The sequence below is a fragment of the Pseudophryne corroboree genome, chromosome 1 (assembly GCF_028390025.1).
Source record: "Pseudophryne corroboree isolate aPseCor3 chromosome 1, aPseCor3.hap2, whole genome shotgun sequence".
In the NCBI taxonomy this organism is placed as follows: domain Eukaryota; kingdom Metazoa; phylum Chordata; class Amphibia; order Anura; family Myobatrachidae; genus Pseudophryne; species Pseudophryne corroboree.
The window spans coordinates 317,100,112-317,118,599 of record NC_086444.1 but is presented as its reverse complement, the minus strand read 5'-3'; positions in this window follow the sequence as shown (position 1 = coordinate 317,118,599).

Here is an 18,488-nt window from a genome sequence, read left to right as displayed (position 1 = left end):
ACCTCAGAAAAAGACTCACCAGTGTCCTAAAAAATGCAGTTGTACCCAATGTCCACTTAACCACGGACATGTGGACAAGTGGAGCAGGGAAGGCTCAGGACTATATGACTGTGACAGCCCACTGGGTAGATGTATGGACTCCCGCCGCAAGAACAGCAGCGGCGGCACCAGTAGCAGCATCTCGCAAACGCCAACTCTTTCCTAGGCAGGCTACGCTTTGTATCACCGCTTTCCAGAATACGCACACAGCTAAAAACCTCTTACGGCAACTGAGGAAGATCATCGCAGAATGGCTTACCCCAATTGGACTCTCCTGTGGATTTGTGGCATCGGACAACGCCAGCAATATTGTGTGTGCATTAAATATGGGCAAATTCCAGCACGTCCCATGTTTTGCACATACCTTGAATTTGGTGGTGCAGAATTATTTAAAAAACGAGAGGGGCGTGCAAGAGATGCTGTCGGTGGCCAGAAGAATTGCGGGACACTTTCGGTGTACAGGCACCACGTACAGAAGACTGGAGCACCACCAAAAACGCCTGAACCTGCCCTGCCATCATCTGAAGCAAGAAGTGGTAACGAGGTGGAATTCAACCCTCTATATGCTTCAGAGGTTGGAGGAGCAGCAAAAGGCCATTCAAGCCTATACAACTGAGCACGATATAGGAGGTGGAATGCACCTGTCTCAAGCGCTGTGGAGAATGATTTCAACGTTGTGCAAGGTTCTGCAACCTTTTGAACTTGCCACACGTGAAGTCAGTTCAGACACTGCCAGCCTAAGTCAGGTCATTCCCCTCATCAGGCTTTTGCAGAAGAAGCTGGAGACATTGGAGGAGGAGCTAACACAGAGCGATTCCGCTAGGCATGTGGGACTTGTGGATGGAGCCCTTAATTCGCTTAACAAGGATTCACGGGTGGTCAATCTGTTGAAATCAGAGCACTACATTTTGGCCACCGTGCTCGATCCTAGATTTAAAACCTACCTTGGATCTCTCTTTCCGGCAGACACAAGTCTGCTGGGGTTCAAAGAACTGCTGGTGACAAAATTGTCAAGTCAAGCGGAACGCGACCTGTCAACATCTCCTCCTTCACATTCTCCCGCAACTGGGGGTGCGAGGAAAAGGCTCAGAATTCCGAGCCCACCCGCTGGCGGTGATGCAGGGCAGTCTGGAGCGACTGCTGATGCTGACATCTGGTCCGGACTGAAGGACCTGACAACGATTACGGACATGTCGTCTACTGTCACTGCATATGATTCTCTCCCCATTGAAAGAATGGTGGAGGATTATATGAGTGACCGCATCCAAGTAGGCACGTCAGACAGTCCGTACTTATACTGGCAGGAAAAAGAGGCAATTTGGAGGCCCTTGCACAAACTGGCTTTATTCTAAGAGTGTTTAGTGCCGCCGCTCACCTTGTCAGCAATCGGCGTACCAGGTTACATCCAGAAAATGTGGAGAAGATGATGTTCATTAAAATGAATTATAATCAATTCCTCCGTGGAGACATTGACCAGCAGCAATTGCCTCCACAAAGTAGTACACAGGGAGCTGAGATGGTGGATTCCAGTGGGGACGAATTGATAATCTGTGAGGAGGAGGATGTACACGGTGATATATCGGAGGATGATGATGAGGTGGACATCTTGCCTCTGTAGAGCCAGTTTGTGCAAGGAGAGATTAATTGCTTCTTTTTTGGTGGGGGTCCAAACCAACCCGTCATTTCAGTCACAGTCGTGTGGCAGACCCTGTCACTGAAATGATGGGTTGGTTAAAGTGTGCATGTCCTGTTTATACAACATAAGGGTGGGTGGGAGGGCCCAAGGACAATTCCATCTTGCACCTCTTTTTTCTTTCATTTTTCTTTGCGTCATGTGCTGTTTGGGGAGTATTTTTTTGAAGGGCCATCCTGCGTGACACTGCAGTGCCACTCCTAGATGGGCCAGGTGTTTGTGTCGGCCACTAGGGTCGCTTAGCTTACTCACACAGCTACCTCATTGCGCCTCTTTTTTTCTTTGCGTCATGTGCTGTTTGGGGAGTGTTTTTTGGAAGGGCCATCCTGCGTGACACTGCAGTGCCACTCCTAGATGGGCCAGGTGTTTGTGTCGGCCACTTGGGTCGCTTAGCTTAGTCATCCAGCGACCTCGGTGCAAATTTTAGGACTAAAAATAATATTGTGAGGTGTGAGGTGTTCAGAATAGACTGAAAATGAGTGGAAATTATGGTTTTTGAGGTTAATAATACTTTGGGATCAAAATGACCCCCAAATTCTATGATTTAAGCTGTTTTTTAGGGTTTTTTGAAAAAAACACCCGAATCCAAAACACACCCGAATCCGACAAAAAAAATTCGGTGAGGTTTTGCCAAAACGCGTTCGAACCCAAAACCAAAACACAAAACCCGAAAAATTTCCGGTGCACATCTCTAGTTCTTCATACAGTAGTGCCTCCACCCAAGCTGTAATTAGTCTAAAGGGCTTGCTTGGGTAAGGCTTAAGTGGTGTTGTACTATGTGTGAATACATACACTATATGGACAAAATTATTTGGTCACACCTTTTAATTATTCAGTTGAGTGGTTCCATTAGACCCGTTGCCACAGGTGCATAAAATCAGGCACCGAGCCATGCAGTCTCTGTTTGCAAACATTTGTGATACAAAATGGGTCATTCTGAAAAGCTCAGTGACTTCAACTGTGGTACTGTGATAAGATGTCACCTTTGTAATAAGACAGTTCATGAAATTACAGCCCAGCTGGATATTCCATGGTCAACTGTAAGTGATATAATTAGAAAGTGGAAGAGTTTAGGAACAACAGTAACTCAGCCACAAAGTGAACACATAAAATCACAGAGCGGAGTCAATGACTGCTAAGGCGCATGGTGCATAAAAGTCGCCAAAGCTCTGCTGATTCCATAGCTGAAGACTTCCGCACTTCCACTGACATTACTGTAAGCTCAAAAACTGTTCAGTGGGAGCTTAATGGAATGGGTTTCCATGGCCGAGCAGCTGCATGCAAGCCTCACATCACCAAGTCCAATGCCAAGTGATGTCAGAGATTTTGATCGTAGATGTGCGTTTTTTTCGCACATCTACAATCAGGTCTGAATTAGGCCCAGTATAAGTAAAGGCTCAAGCCATCATGCTGTCAAAATGCTGAGCCTGATAAAATGCCAAATTAAAGGGAGTCATGCTCGGGAAAGCCTCTCTTACCTGACTATAAGTCCATTTTTTTTTAGCTGTTTGTTCTAAAGCTGTCAGTCATATCGATGACCGCCTCCTTCTAAAAGTAAACAGGAAAGCAGCTTTACCATCCATAAAGCCTCGGTTATTTACAGAGAGTACAGGAATGGGTAAGTTTATATTCAGTGGATGACACCAAAATTCCATCTCCTTCGCTGTGACATAAGCCAGGAGCTGCAGTGTGACATTATCCAGCAGCACTCGGCTTCTGTCACTGAGAAGGAGCCAGCATTGCTAAAAGAGTCTCCAGGTGCAGCCCGCATGCCCCCGGAGTGTAGTAATTGGGGGCTTCCCACAAGGCCATGCCACCTTTAGTGATGTCATTGCTGATCCCTCATGGTCACGCCCCAAGTCCACGGAGCCACAACAACTTTTCGAGCATGAGCAGGGGTTCTCTTGACCACACTGTGTGTTCACCGATCCCATTGTTAGCCACAGGTCATAAGGAGAGGGTTGGAGACAATGACGGGTTGGATATTATGGTCATTTAAGTAAAGGAACACAAGGGGACTTAATGGGGGTACACACGGAGAGATCCATGTTTAAATTCTAAGCAATCTGACTAGATTGCTAAGAAATTAAGCACGGATCTCTTCATGTGTATGCCCCAAGCGATATTGAAGCGCGGCCCCGCGTGTCACTATCACTGACTTTAGATTTGGCATGCATGCTGGGTGAAATGAGCGCCTCCCCCCTTCCTCTGAGCGGGGGGAGAGATGTGTGCTTAGCGGTCTGTGCTAGATCGCTCAGCACACATCTCCTCAGTGTGTACGGGGCTTAATACCACATAGGAAGTGACAATCCACAGAGTTATGGGCATAGACGAGTATGTTAGTATCATGTAGCCAGTCGTGAAGATAACACAGTTGAGTGACCCAATTATATAATTCCACATTGGATAATTTATGACACCATTGTTGAAGTTTAAAAAGACCTATACAGGAATCAGCCGTATAGTAAAGTATTCATTTTGTTAATGTCTCTACAGGTTAGCAGGACAGGGACATAGTCAAGTAGATAAAGTATCCTTGGAAACCATAAATGTAAGAAAAATGAATTCTGTCCAAAAAGCCGTGGATGAGACAATCCCAGAACTCAATTTCCTTTATTCAGATTAGTAATGGCTCTAGTAACATTATGTTTAAAAAAGAGACTGAGATTTTTTAAGTTGTACACCCAATTACGGAATGGATTTAGATGCCCGCTTAATTGTTCTCTCTAAAGCCTAAGCTGACCTCATATCTCTGTTTAATATAGAGAACCATAGATTTATCAAAATTCACTGTGAACCCAAAGATCTTGCCAAATTTCCTCACAAGTGGTTTAAGGAAGATCCTAGGGTTTGAGACATAGAAACAGGCTCGGACTGGCCCATAGGGGTACAGGGGAAACCACCGGTGGGCCCCTCTGACTGGGGGGCCCACCCTCTCACTTATACATTATGAATATGTTACATTATACTGCACAGGACTATGGTGTATTTCTACAGTGCATTGCTGTTATTATTCTGTAACATTATCATGCATGCACAAGCAGTATTTACTATATATATTATTTATCAAGGGGCCCAGACCATGCACTAATGGTTTGCCAAGCCTCTAAGAATGGGCCCCTACCACTGCATTTCCCCGGTGGGCCCTTCATGCCCCAGTCCGATACTGCATAGAAAAGAAGATTGTACACAAATGCAGACTAGCTTTTCCCAAGAATCTATTATAATGTCCTGTAATAACGGCCAAGATTGCAAAACCTGGTGAATTTGGTCCAATACCAAGTTAAAAAGTAGGGGCGGAAGAGGGCACCCATGATGTGCAGCCCTGGTTGTAAGCACCTTGTCACTAATTGATCAATAAAGAGGTATTTGGGGATGTGTAGAGCAGGCCTGGCCAACCTGTGGCTCTCCAGCTGTTGTAAAACTACAAGTCCCATCATGCCTTGCCACAGTTTTGCTATTAGGAAATGCTTAAACTTTGGCAGGGCATGCTGGGATGTGTAGTTTCACAACATCTGGAGAGCCACAGGTTGGCCAGGCCTGGTGTAGAGAAATTGTATTAAATCTAAGTCTCTCCCAAAGCCATCAGAGAACATTGTGTAGATAGGTTCCAAGAGACTGAATCAAATGCTTACTTGGCGTCTAGGCTAACCAACATATTTGAAAATAAAAAGAATTGAATCAAAGAGGTTATTATAATCACAATTGCTGTATCTCTTTGACAGAATATTGTCAAGACACTGCCCAAACTGATGCTCAGACAAAAGGGAAAGTAGAAATATCTAAAGCCTATTAGGCATAATCTTGCAAGAGTTTAAAATCAAAATTTAAAAACATGATAAATATGATAGGAAATCTCAAACTGAGGGTCTTTACCCGGTTTCAATAGAACTATGGTAAAAGGAAGAGTTATAGGAAGCAGGCGCGCTTTAAGAGAGGAGGGGGCCTGGATGCAGCCTCCTCCGTTCGGGCCCCCTCCTCTCTGATGGCAGCACTGAGAGACTCTACTGCGCATGCAGAGATCTCCGGGAAAATGGCGCAGTGGCCATTTTCCCTGAGATTTCGCTACTGTGCATGCGCAGAACTCTGTGAAAATGGCCGCTGGGCCATTTTCACAGAGTTTTTAATACCGCCGTGGACATCGCCGCGGCACTCCAGAGGGGTGAGTATTTATAAAATGGGTGCAGCATGTGCGATGGGGGCCCCCTCTGGACTCAGGGGCCCATGTGCACCGCACACACTGCACACATTATAGAAACTCCAGTGATAGGAAGGGTAATCGGAATAGGTCCTATGAATGTGGTGGAAAAGATTGTGCAAAATGGGGGCAAGTTCCAGCTGGAGGGGACGGAGCCAATATAATTGTTATAGAATCATGTCATGTTGGCTCCGCTCCCTCCCCGCCGACCCGTGGGATTTTTGCTGTGGGGGCGGGGCCTAATGGTGAACTGTGCCCCTGGCTCCCAGCAATATGTCCTGGCTGCGGCATCCTCACCCCTTTCCTCAGGGCAAGCTTTAGTGTAAGTGTACGCACAGTTTGTGTTCTATGTGTGTATGTGTTCTATCTGTGAATACTGTATATACTGTATGTGTATATGTTCTATTCGTGCATATGTATGTGTTTTATGTGTATGTAATTGTGAGTATGTGGGTGCATGAGCTCTATGTAATGTGTGTATATATATATATATATATATATATATATATAAAATGACTGGTGATACCTAGATACACAGCACAGAACAATAGTGGCACAAAAACATTGAGCCCTTCTACTGAATCTGAGTCCCTGAGTATCACTTGTTGGTTGTATAAGATTGATCAGGTTGGAATTTATACGAGTCTCCCACCGCTTTTTGAATCAACAAATACCATATACTGTAGTTACCTTTCAAGATTGGCTAGGCACTAATGGTTACTTACTCATAGTGGGTGATCCACTTTACTGGTGTTAATACTTCAGAGCGATCGTATCTATTAATTTTAAAGGTTAACTACGTTAACAATATGTACCCCCGATGAAGTCTCTGTGAGAGGCGAAACGCGTTGCGTTATCATTTTGGTTGTGATGCGATCTCCAATTCACAGTCTTTGAAGGAAGAGTTCGTAAAAGGAACATTTGTAAACTTGCTCATAAGTGGACCACCACCGGATGTCAGTGGTGAAGAAATGTTGTATGGATCACCATATCTTTTATTTGTTTTAATAAATGTGTATATTGGAACACACTGTTTGTTTTACTAAACAAGGTTGTTTGTGGCATTGAGTCACTCTATTTACAAAAGGAGTGCTATAATAGCTCCAAGGCACCAATTTCACTATATATGTGTTTATATCTATACACACACACACAAATACACGTGCGTGCATCAAGGGAATCCCCCCTTCCGAATCCTGCTTTTGCCCATGCTTGGGGTGGTTGCTGATGGGGGGGCCCCCTGTCTTGTGTGCCCTGGGCCCCCCAAGGGCTTAATCCAACCCTGCTGCCTCCAATGCAGGGTGTCCACTGCTTCCGCCACTGCAGAGCGCCTGCAGCTCCCCGTGGCCATCTTCTGCAGTAGCTGCACGTGGCTACGCTGATACAGGCTGCGGCAGTCACTGTTACTGTGACAGTGTAAAGAAATGCCTCCGTCCAGAACAATGTTTCATGTATTATTTCTCCTTTTTTATAATGCAGACAAATCTTTATGCAGTACAGTATTTCACATACTACTAGTGGTGGTATTCAGTATGCCAGCTGTTGGGATCCTGGCGCTCAGTATACCGGCGCCGGAATCCCGACACATGGCATACCGACAACTATTCTCCCTCTTGGGGGTCCACAACACCCCTGGAGGGAGAATAGATAGCGTGGCCGCAAGGGGCTCGTTTGCACTCGCCCAGCTGTCGGGATACCAGCGGTCAGGATCCCGGCACTGGTATGCTGGCCACCGGGATCTCGGCTGCCGGCATACCATACTACATCCACTCCTAGCAGCCTAACACAATATCACACACACATATTATTAATATTCAGCATCTTTTTTACATAAGTATGTTGTGTGACTATAACTTCTGCTTCAACAACTACCTCAATAACTTCCTCTTTTCTTCCTTTTTACTGATACCGCATAACAGTAAGTTTTATTATCATATTTTACCTTAAAAATGTTTCTTTTAAATACTCCCATTTACATTTATCTATTAATTTTTTTATTTTGTATTTTAGTAACTATTTTCAAAGCAGCAAGATTAAGGAAACAAATTTGCCAGTATCAAATTCTCCTGAGTCAGAAGATTAGAAATTGTAGGATTACTATTACTAGTGTACCCAGGCCACCATTAAAATGGACTAGTTTGGCATGTGTGCAAGAGATGATAGTGTGAAATCCCATTTGGGTAAATAATGTTCCATTGCTTTCAATGTCTTCCCATATAATTTATAGAGTATTTCAAGGATAAAACTGACAGTGTGGAAATACTGCCATCTGGTGGATAGAATGGTAGTTTGATTTGATGTTTTAAATAGGCAGCAGTGCTAGAGTCTTATCAGTGTTCAATATTTTGACCATTGAAGCAAACGGCCTACTTTTGTTTACTTACTCAGAGGTGATCTACTGGCATCAATGCTCTGAAACCTAATGCAAAATGTATTGATGAGATGATTGCACTGCATGGTGTCAGCAAACTTTGAATAATCAGCGCAGTAGGTACTGATTCCTTACCATAAGCAGACGTCAAGGTGGTTAAAAAATATCCCCATGAACAAATAGCCTTAATAATAATGTCTACAAGTAATAGCACATTAAAAAACAAACATCAATAATCCGGTCCAAATCAAATGATAGATACTTTTCTGGGCAGGGATGTTCTGTAAGCCAGGCTTCACAAAATGCAATCACAGCGCCTGGTTCAGAGTTGGACGCTATTCTGATGTTTGCACAGTTGAGCTACATTAATTACTGCGCATGCACAAATACCATACTTGCAAACTCTCCCAGATTTTTGGGGTAGCCCAGCCCTCTGCACACCTGGTAGAGCAGGCAGATCTCCCGCATGGAGAGATACTCTCCGTTATTTGCTGGTCCGTGAGGTAGGAAAGAAGCTAAAATGACGCGAATGGTATCATTTTAGCCCTGCACCCTTACCACAGACCGCAAATCATGCTGTTTTCCCTATGATGTCACAGCCCAGCCCTGAAGTTCCATGCAGCCTCTCCTGCCAGAGGCGTCACCGGGTGTGGTGACACCCGGTGCGCAGCCCTGATCTCCTGGAGCGCACTTGCGGCAAAAAGGGGGCATGGCCTTATACAGAGGGGCATGGCCTGGCAGGGATCCTGACAATCATCACTGCGGGGTGGTGCCCAGCATCTTTGGCACAAATACCATACTTGCAAACTCTCCCAGATTTTTGGGGTAGCCCTCTGCACACCTGGTAGAGCAGGCAGATCTCCCGCATGGAGAGATACTCTCCGTTATTTGCTGGTCCGTGAGGTGGGAAAGAAGCTAAAATGACGTGAATGGTATCATTTTAGCCCTGCACCCTTACCACAGACCGCAAATCATGCTGTTTTCCCTATGATGTCACAGCCCAGCCCCGAAGTTCCATGCAGCCTCTCCTGCCAGAGGCGTCACCGGGCCTGATCTCCTGGAGCGCACTTGCGGCAAAAAGGGGGCATGGCCTTATACAGAGGGGCATGGCCTGGCAGGGATCCTGAAAATCATCACTGCGGGGTGGTGCCCAGCATCTTTGGAGATGATGGGCTACCCCAGGAGACAGTCTCCTTGCGCTGTCAGCTCCTCTTCTATGACAAGAGCCGGGTGCTGTAGGAGACTTTCACACTGAGCACCAGGCTCCTGTCACTGCCAACATTTTGGTGTCACCCCCGGGTGTGGGCCGCACCCGCCTTGTGACACCACTGCCTCCTGCTGCATCTACATACAGTGATATCACTGCTCCAAGGAAGTAGCAGTGATAGACTAATCCAACTGCAACTGAATGACCGCCGCAATGCGGTCTCTCTCCTGCGCACAGTGGCTGTCTGGCGTCTCTCAAAAAGCCAATCCATGCTATTCCTTCTGTAGCACTCACCACTATGATGCGGCCCTTCATTCACCAATTTCCAAATATAAAAATCAGCACTGGCATTCATATCCAGCTACAGGCACCAGTGCATAGCTCCTAACTGTCCTGATTTTCATCACTGTCACTCTGCTATGGTTAGAAGAGCAGAGGTGAATAGATGCTGTGCGCATCTACTCACAGTATTATCGTGTCTTGACTTTTTGTGCCATCTCAGTATTTCATATTTTAGTATTTTGATATAAGTGCTGCCTCTCCTTGTATTGTGTTTGTTTGGTATATACTGTATTAGGTTCATTTTTTTCACTGATTTGACAGAGAGAATGGACGCTCTTTAGATATTTATTTATTTATTTATTTTTCCTATTATATTTGTATTCACATTTTTTTTTATTTCTGTAACACGGCCAGATCTGTATGTTTATAGCTCTTTTTAGGACTATGTATGATGACTTGTTCCCACCCTTAAACGTTGTGTATACAAACACTGGCCCTCATTCCGAGTTGTTCGCTCGGTATTTTTCATCGCATCGCAGTGAAAATCCGCTTAGTACGCATGCGCAATGTTCTCACTGCGACTGCGCCAAGTAACTTTACTATGAAGAAAGTATTTTTACTCACGGCTTTTTCTTCGCTCCGGCGATCGTAATGTGATTGACAGGAAATGGGTGTTACTGGGCGGAAACACGGCGTTTCAGGGGCGTGTGGCTGAAAACGCTACCGTTTCCGGAAAAAACGCAGGAGTGGCCGGAGAAACGGTGGGAGTGCCTGGGCGAACGCTGGGTGTGTTTGTGACGTCAACCAGGAACGACAAGCACTGAAATGATCGCACAGGCAGAGTAAGTCTGGAGCTACTCTGAAACTGCTAAGTAGTTAGTAATCGCATTATTGCGAATACATCGGTCGCAATTTTAAGAAGCTAAGATTCACTCCCAGTAGGCGGCGGCTTAGCGTGTGTAACTCTGCTAAATTCGCCTTGCGACCGATCAACTCGGAATGAGGGCCACTGTGCCTAGCTTGCCTCAAGTTCATAAAATGAGATATTGATCCGTCAATTGTATCTGGAGGTATTCATCATCGCTAATATCTCAGCTTCCGGTAGGTGAAATCAGGTGCCTGTAATAGCGCTCCTCAGTGACTGTAGTGAGACGGGGAGCAAGGACTCACAATGGGTGTATGTGTCTGTCTCTGCTGGTGTATGGGTCGTGGATAAGCTGGACCCTCAGTGATCCTCTGCTCCGTGTCCTTTCACAGACAGGGTGACTGTCTGGGTCCTGGATGTATTTCTTCATGGGGTGCCACTGGATTCCAACTCCCAGCAGAGCGCTCTCCAGTAGCAGTGCAGAGGCAGGGAGCGAGCAGCGCAATTGCCCACAGTATGTAGCAGTGTGTCTATGCGTGGGCGGTAGAGAAGTCATGTCCTGTTCCCCATCTCACTAATACTGGATCAAAAAGCAGAAGTAATTGTGTGTAGCCAAGCGCTCTGTCACTCCAATCTATGTGCTGCCAGCAAAATAAGGCTACTCAACCTTATAAAAATCAAAAATCAAATATAAAACAAGAATATTGCAGCGCATATAGATTAAACAAATTTTTGCCCAATATTTCATTACAATAAAAATAACAATAAAAATAACAGCATTCAAAAATCCATAACCACGGCCTGTAATTTTAACACCAAAATACTTATCTAAAAGACATAAAATACGCTCTATTTTCTGTGTGGACACTACTATACACAGCTATAGAGAATCACTCCCACCTAAAATGTGTGTCTATACAGACAAGGAATGTATAGAAACTCATTCAGCAATTAGTATCACTGAGTTCAATGTAACAGTATGACGCCCTACACACCATTTCTTGTAGCTAATAAATAGCAATTACACCTGCAGTGTATGTCTTAACAACCACACTATACTAAACAATCCGTATGGAAATGTAGCAGTCCATTCAGCAGTTAGCAACACTGTATCAATGTGGATCTATGTAACAACGTGGCACGCTGCACACTGATTCATACAGCTGACAAACGTCACTGATAGCCACAATATTGTATTTCAGTAGCCACAAAGTATTGAGCAGTCCGTTCAGCAATTAAGATCTATTAAAGCTGAATATAATAGATTGATTCTTTAAAACGTCTGGCAGACAGAATAGATAAGCTCACCGCTCCTTCCAGCATTAAGATAGCAAAGAACTGCTCCCGGCTGCTGGTGCTTTTAACCTTTAAGGGCAGTCATCTCTGGAGGGTTAGGTCCGTGTAGATAACGTAAAGTGGCTGGAGCTATGGCTGGCGGTGAGCGTTTCCAATAGCAGTGGTATGGAGCAAAGTTACATGAGTCCTTTAACGCATTTCCCCGCCTCCCTCCGGGTTCAGCGGCTTCATCAGAAAAATGAAACGCCAAATTTACACACAATATATAAGCCCAAGGGGTCATGTGGGAATTATACCCAGGTGCAGCAGTTTATACTGCTGGAAATTTGGCAAGTTTACATCAGAGATGTGCAGAAAAGATAAGCAGATTAGGCACTGCCTCACCTGTCATAGACTTTTTTCTCCAGACACAGGGTGACTGTCTGTGTCCTGAATGTATTTCAGGTAGGCTGCGTAGGCAGGGGCAACCCTAATCATGTGAGCACATCGCTGTATAGCCATGTGCTTGCATGTTAGCGGGGAAGGGAAGGGCAGGATCCGGCATGCGGGGCGGACTTGCCCTGTGCTGGGCATCCCCCCCAGCATGTTAGTGTAAAGGGTTGTAGTTGTGCAATTTGTCGCACAACTACAACCCATTCTGAATCGGGCCCTAATTCACTAGTGCTGTCTTCCAGAACTGACCAGAAGACAGCGCTAGCGACCTGCGGTAGTGTGCAATCATGGGAACACACTGCCCAATGTATGCAGTGGCCAACATGGCAAATCATGCATACGTTGCGCTAGTGTGTACCCAGCTTAAGCCTGTAGCACCGTGCTCTTAGTATTCTGGAGGCAAGAGGGATTTGGGCACTTCTACTCCTTTCAGTCACTAATTTGTAATACTTATTTTAGCACAAGTCTTTTCATAAGAATAATTCAGAGAAATTTTGATTCCATACTTTACACTCTGGGAAGTCAGTGGGGCATGCTTCAGTGTACAAATAGTATTTTCTAAAAGTTTTAAGTCTTTTCAGTTATCAAGCACATTTAGCAAATAGGTTTAAAATAGGATTTTGATAACCTATCGATAAATCTTTTTCTCCTAGTCCGTAGAGGATGCTGGGGATGACATTAAGACCATGGGGTATAGACGGGATCCGCAGGAGACATGGGCACTCCAAAGACTTTTCATTGGGTGTGAACTGGCTCCTCCCTCTATGCCCCTCCTCCAGACCTCAGTTGTAGGAACTGTGCTCAGGGAGACTGACATTTCGAGGAAAGGAATTACTTAACTAGTGGTGAGATATCTACCAACTCACACCCTCAACCATGTCGCACACATGGCACTCAACATAACACACGCCAACAGGCATGAACTAATTGCAGCAACATGCTGAAACCAAGATAACACAACTTGTGTAACTGTAATAACTAAACTGCAGGTAAAGTACGCACTGGGACGGGCGCCCAGCATCCTCTACGGACTAGGAGAAAAAGATTTACCGGTAGGTTATCAAAATCCTATTTTCTCATACGTCCTAGAGGATGCTGGGGACGACATCAAGACCATGGGGTCTATACCAAAGCTCCAGTATGGGCGGGAGAGTGCAGATGACCCTGCAGCACCTATTGACCAAACTTTAGGTCCTCATCGGCCAAGGTGTCAAACTTGTAGAACTTAGCAAATGTGTTTGACCCTGACCAAGTAGCTGCTCGGCAAAGTTGTAATGCCGAGACCCCCCGGGCAGCCACCCAGGATGAGCCCACCTTCCTAGTGGATTGGGCCTTTACCGACATCGGTAACGGCAATCCAGCCGTAGTATGAGCTTGCTGAATCGTATTTCTAATCCAACGTGCAATAGTCTGCTTGGAAGCAGGACAGACAATCTTGTTGTGATCATACAGGACAAACAGAGCCTCTGTTTTCAGTATACGAGCTGTTCTAGCAACATAGATTTTCAAAGCTCTAACCACATCTAGAGACTTTGAATCAGTGAATGTGTCAGTAACTACTGGCACCACAATAGGTTGTTTTATGTGAAAAGCAGAAACCACCTTTGGAAGAAAATGTTGGCGAGTTCGCAACTCTGCCCTATCTTCATAGAAAATCAGGTAAGGGCTCTTGTGAGACAAGGCCCCCAATTCCGACACCCGCCTTGCGGATGCCAATGCCAAAAGCATCACCACTTCCCAAGTGAGAAACTTCAACTCTATCTTTGTAGAGGCTCAAACCAATCCGATTGAAGGAACTGCAATACCACGTTAAGGTCCATGGTGCCACTGGAGGCACGAATGGAGGCTGGATGTGCAGAACCCCTTTCACGAAGGTCTGAACCTCTCGAAGACAGGCCAATTGTTTTTGGTAGAACACTGAGAAGGCCGAAATCTGGACCTTCATTGATCCCAATCGTAGGCCCGTCTCCACACCATCCTGCAAAAAATGGAGAAAATGTCCTAAGTGAAACTCTTCCGTAGGAGCTTTCTTGGATTCACACCAAGACACATATTTTCTCCAAATACGGTGGTAATGTTTTGATGTTACTCCCTTTCTGGCCTGAATAAGGGTGGGGATGACCTCCTTAGGAATACCCTTCCTGGCTAGGATATGGCGCTCAACAGCCATGCCATCAAACGTAGCCGCAGTAAGTCTTGGTACACACATCGCCCCTGCTGCAGCAGGTCTACCCGAGGAGGAAGAGGCCGAGGATCTCCTATGAGTAACTGCTGAAGATCTGGGTACCAAGCCCTTCTTGGCCAGTCTGGGGCAATGAAGATTGCTCGAACCCTTGTCTTTCTTATGATCCTGAGTACTTTTGGGATCAGCGAAAGTGGAGGGAAAACATGCACTGACAGAAACACCCACTGGGTCACCAGTGCATCCACTGCTACTGCTTGAGGGTCTCTCAACTTGGAACAGTATCTCTGAAGCTTCTTGTTGAGATGAGATGCCATCATGTCTATTTGAGGAACTCCCGAAAGACTTGTCACCTCTGCGAAGACTTCTTGGTGGAGGCCCCACTCTCCTGGATGGAGATCATGTCTGCTGAGGAAGTCTGCTTTTCAGTTGTCTACTCCCGGAATGAATATTGCAGACAGAGCTTGTAGATGTTTTTCTGCCCAGCGGAGGATTTTTGTTGCCTCTGCCATTGCCGCTCTTCTTTTCGTTCCGCCCTGCCTGTTTATGTATGCGACTGCTGTTACATTGTCCACCTGGATCTGCACAGGACGGTCTTGAAGAAGATGTACCGCTTGTTGAAGGCCGTTGTAAATGGCTCTTAGCTCCAGAATGTTTATGTGAAGGCAGGCTTCCTGTTGTGACCAACGTCCCTGGAAGTTTTCTCCCTGAGAGACTGCTCCCCAGCCTCGGAGACTTGCATTCGTGGTTACTAGGACCCAGTCCTGAATCCCGAACCTGCGTCCCTCTAGCAGGTGAGAGCTGTGCAACTACCACAGGAGCGAAATCCTGGTTTTTGATGACAGGATTATCTTTCTGTGCATGTGTAGGTGTGACCCCGACCACTTGTCCAACAGGTCCCACTGGAATACTCTGGCATGGAACCTGCCAAACTGTATGGCCTCGTAGGCCGCCACCATCTTCCCCAACAACCGAATGCACTGATGGATCGACACACTTGATGGTTTCAATATCTGTTTTACCATTTTCTGGATTTCCAGAGTCTTTTCCAGCGGAAGAAATACTCTCTGAACTTCTGTGTCCAGAATCATCCCGAGGAAAGATCACCTTGTAGTCGGTTCCAACTGTGACTTTGGGTAATTTATGATCCACCCGTGTTGTTGGAGTATTGACAGGGAGAGGGATATGTTTTGTAATAACTGCTCCCTGGATCTCGCCTTTATCAGGAGGTCATCCAGATAAGGGATTATATTGACTCCTTTCTGACGAAGGAGGACCATCATCTCAGCCATCACCTTGGTGAATACCCTCGGCCCCGTGGAGAGACCGAAAGGTAACGTCTGGAATTGGTAATGGCAATCCTGAATCGTGAATCTCAGATAAGCCTGGTGAGGAGGATAAATGGGAACATGCAGGTAAGCATCCTTTATGTCCACCGACACTAAGTAGTCCCCCTCCTCCAGACTGGCAATCACCGCCCGAAGTGATTCCATCTTGAACTTGAACCTTTTCAGGAAGAAATTCAGATCTTTTAGATTTAGGATCGGTCTGACCGAGCCGTCCGGCTTCGGAACAACAAAGAGGCCTGAATAAAAAACCCCGCCCTTGTTGTGACAATGGTACCAGGACTATAACCTGGTCTTGACATCATTTTTGGATTGCCGCTGTTACTGATTCTCTCTCTGGCGGAGAAGCTGGCAAGGTCGATTTGAAAAATCAGCATGGGGGAACGTCTTGAAACTCTAGTATGTATTCCTGGGATACTATTTGCAACACCCAGGGACCCAGGCCAGACAGACTCCAATACTCGCTGAAGAGTTTGAGACATGCCCCCACCCGAGCGGCCTCCCACAAGGGAGTTCCAGCGTCATGCTGGGGATTTGGCAGAATTAGGGGTAGACTTCTGCTCTTGGGAACCTGGAGCCGGTGTGGGCTTCTTTCCCCTTCCCCTTCCCCTACCTGCAAAAAAGGGGTAACCTCTCGCCTTTTTGTATTTATTGGGCCGAAAGGACTGCATTTGCGGGTGATAGGTCTTTTTTGCCGGTGCAGGCGCAGAGGGCAAAAATGTTGACTTACCTGCGGTAGCCGCCGAGACTAACGCATCCAGGCCATCGCCAAATAAGGCCTCACCTTTATATTGGAGAACCTCCATGTTTCTTTTGGAATCTGCATCCGCGTTCCACTGGCGAATCCATAATGCCCGCCTAGCCGATACTGCCATGGTAGCGGCTTGTGAACTCAAGAGTCCAATATCCTTCATTGCTTCCAGCATGTAGGCGGCAGCGTACTTGATATTCCCTAACTTAAGGAGTATCTCATCTTTATCAATCGTGTCAATTTCTGATGACACGCTTTCTGTGAGCAGTGTACCATTGGTAACATAAATGGATTTCAATGTCGTTTCCATTTTGCGGTCTGCCGGCTCTTTAAGAGAAGCCGTGCCAGGAGCAGGGAGAATTACCTTCTTTGTCAACCTGGAAAGTGCACTGTCTAACACAGGGGGTGACTCCCATTTTTTCCTGTCTTAAACCGGGAAAGGATAAGCTACAGTATGTGAATCCTTTTGGGAATACGAAATTTTTTATCAGGATTCACCCACATCCCTTCAAACAGAGCATTTAGTTTGTATGAAGGAGGGAACGTGACTTTGGATTTCTTTTCCTTACAAAAATAAGCTTTCTCCTGAGGTACAGGAGTGCTTTCTGTAACCTCCAACACGTCCCAACACAATCATATATTGTATACTTTTTGTAAATTTATGATCTATCTCTCTGGATTCACTATTGTCGACACAAGAATCAGAATCCGTGTTGGTATCAGTGTTTACAACATTTGCAAATGGTCTCTTATGTGACCCAGAGGGGCCACCCGCATAAGGAATAACAGCATCCTGAAAAATCACATCTTCCATAGATTTTCTCCAGCATGCAGCCTTAGATTCAGACTTATCTAATCTACGGTTAATCAGATGCATACTGTCACGTAGCTCTTTCACCCATGCAGGCTCTTGGTGTGCCGGTAGCGCCACCACATTACAACTCTGTGTCCCTAAAATGGCTTCCTCCGGGGAGGACTCCCTGCCTCAGACATGCCTCACACGTGTACACCACACTCACAGACACACTGGGACTTATTTTGGGGACAGACCCACAGTAAAACCTGTCAGAGGGACACAGGATAGGAGCAGCCAGTTCACAAACCCAGCGCCAGTATTGCCTGTGAACACAGTATGTCCACAGCCCAAAAGCGCTTTTAAATAGTAATATACACTATCAAATGCACCACAATCGCTTTGTACCCCCCCCCCCCCTTTATAGCACCCTGTACTTGTCAGAAGTGGAGGAGAGGACCAGCGTGTTCTCTGCAGCCTGAGGAGAGAGAGAAAATGGTGCTGAGTAGTGTGCTGGCTGCCTGAGGAAGAAGCTCCGCGCCTCAGTATCCATGACAATATTTATAGTGGCGGGGGTAGGGCTGTGCCAGCAGCATCTTATGCCCCCTTTTAGCCAGTTTGAGGTATTTTTCTTGCTGCCCAGGGCGCACCCCCACACCCTGCAGTGCCTGTGTGTGTGGGCAGCAATGGCGCGCTGCGCTCCTGCCAGCCGCGCCGCACCTCAGCCATCACTTACTTGATTGAAGATCATTCTTCTCATACTCACCTGTCTTCTGACTTCTGGCTCTGTGAGGGGGGTGACGGCGTGCTGTGGGAGTGAGCATCTAGACACGGCAAGCGTTCAGTTCCCTTCAGTAGCTAATCGTGTCCTGTCAGCCATAAACAGAGCCATGAAACTCTGAGGAAGTTGGTTCTGCTTCTGCCCCCTCAGTCCCACGAAGCAGGGAGTCTGATGCCAGCAGATCTCCCTGAAAATAAAAAAACCTAACATAAGTCTTTTCAGAGAAACTCAGTAGAGCTCCTCAGAGAGAGT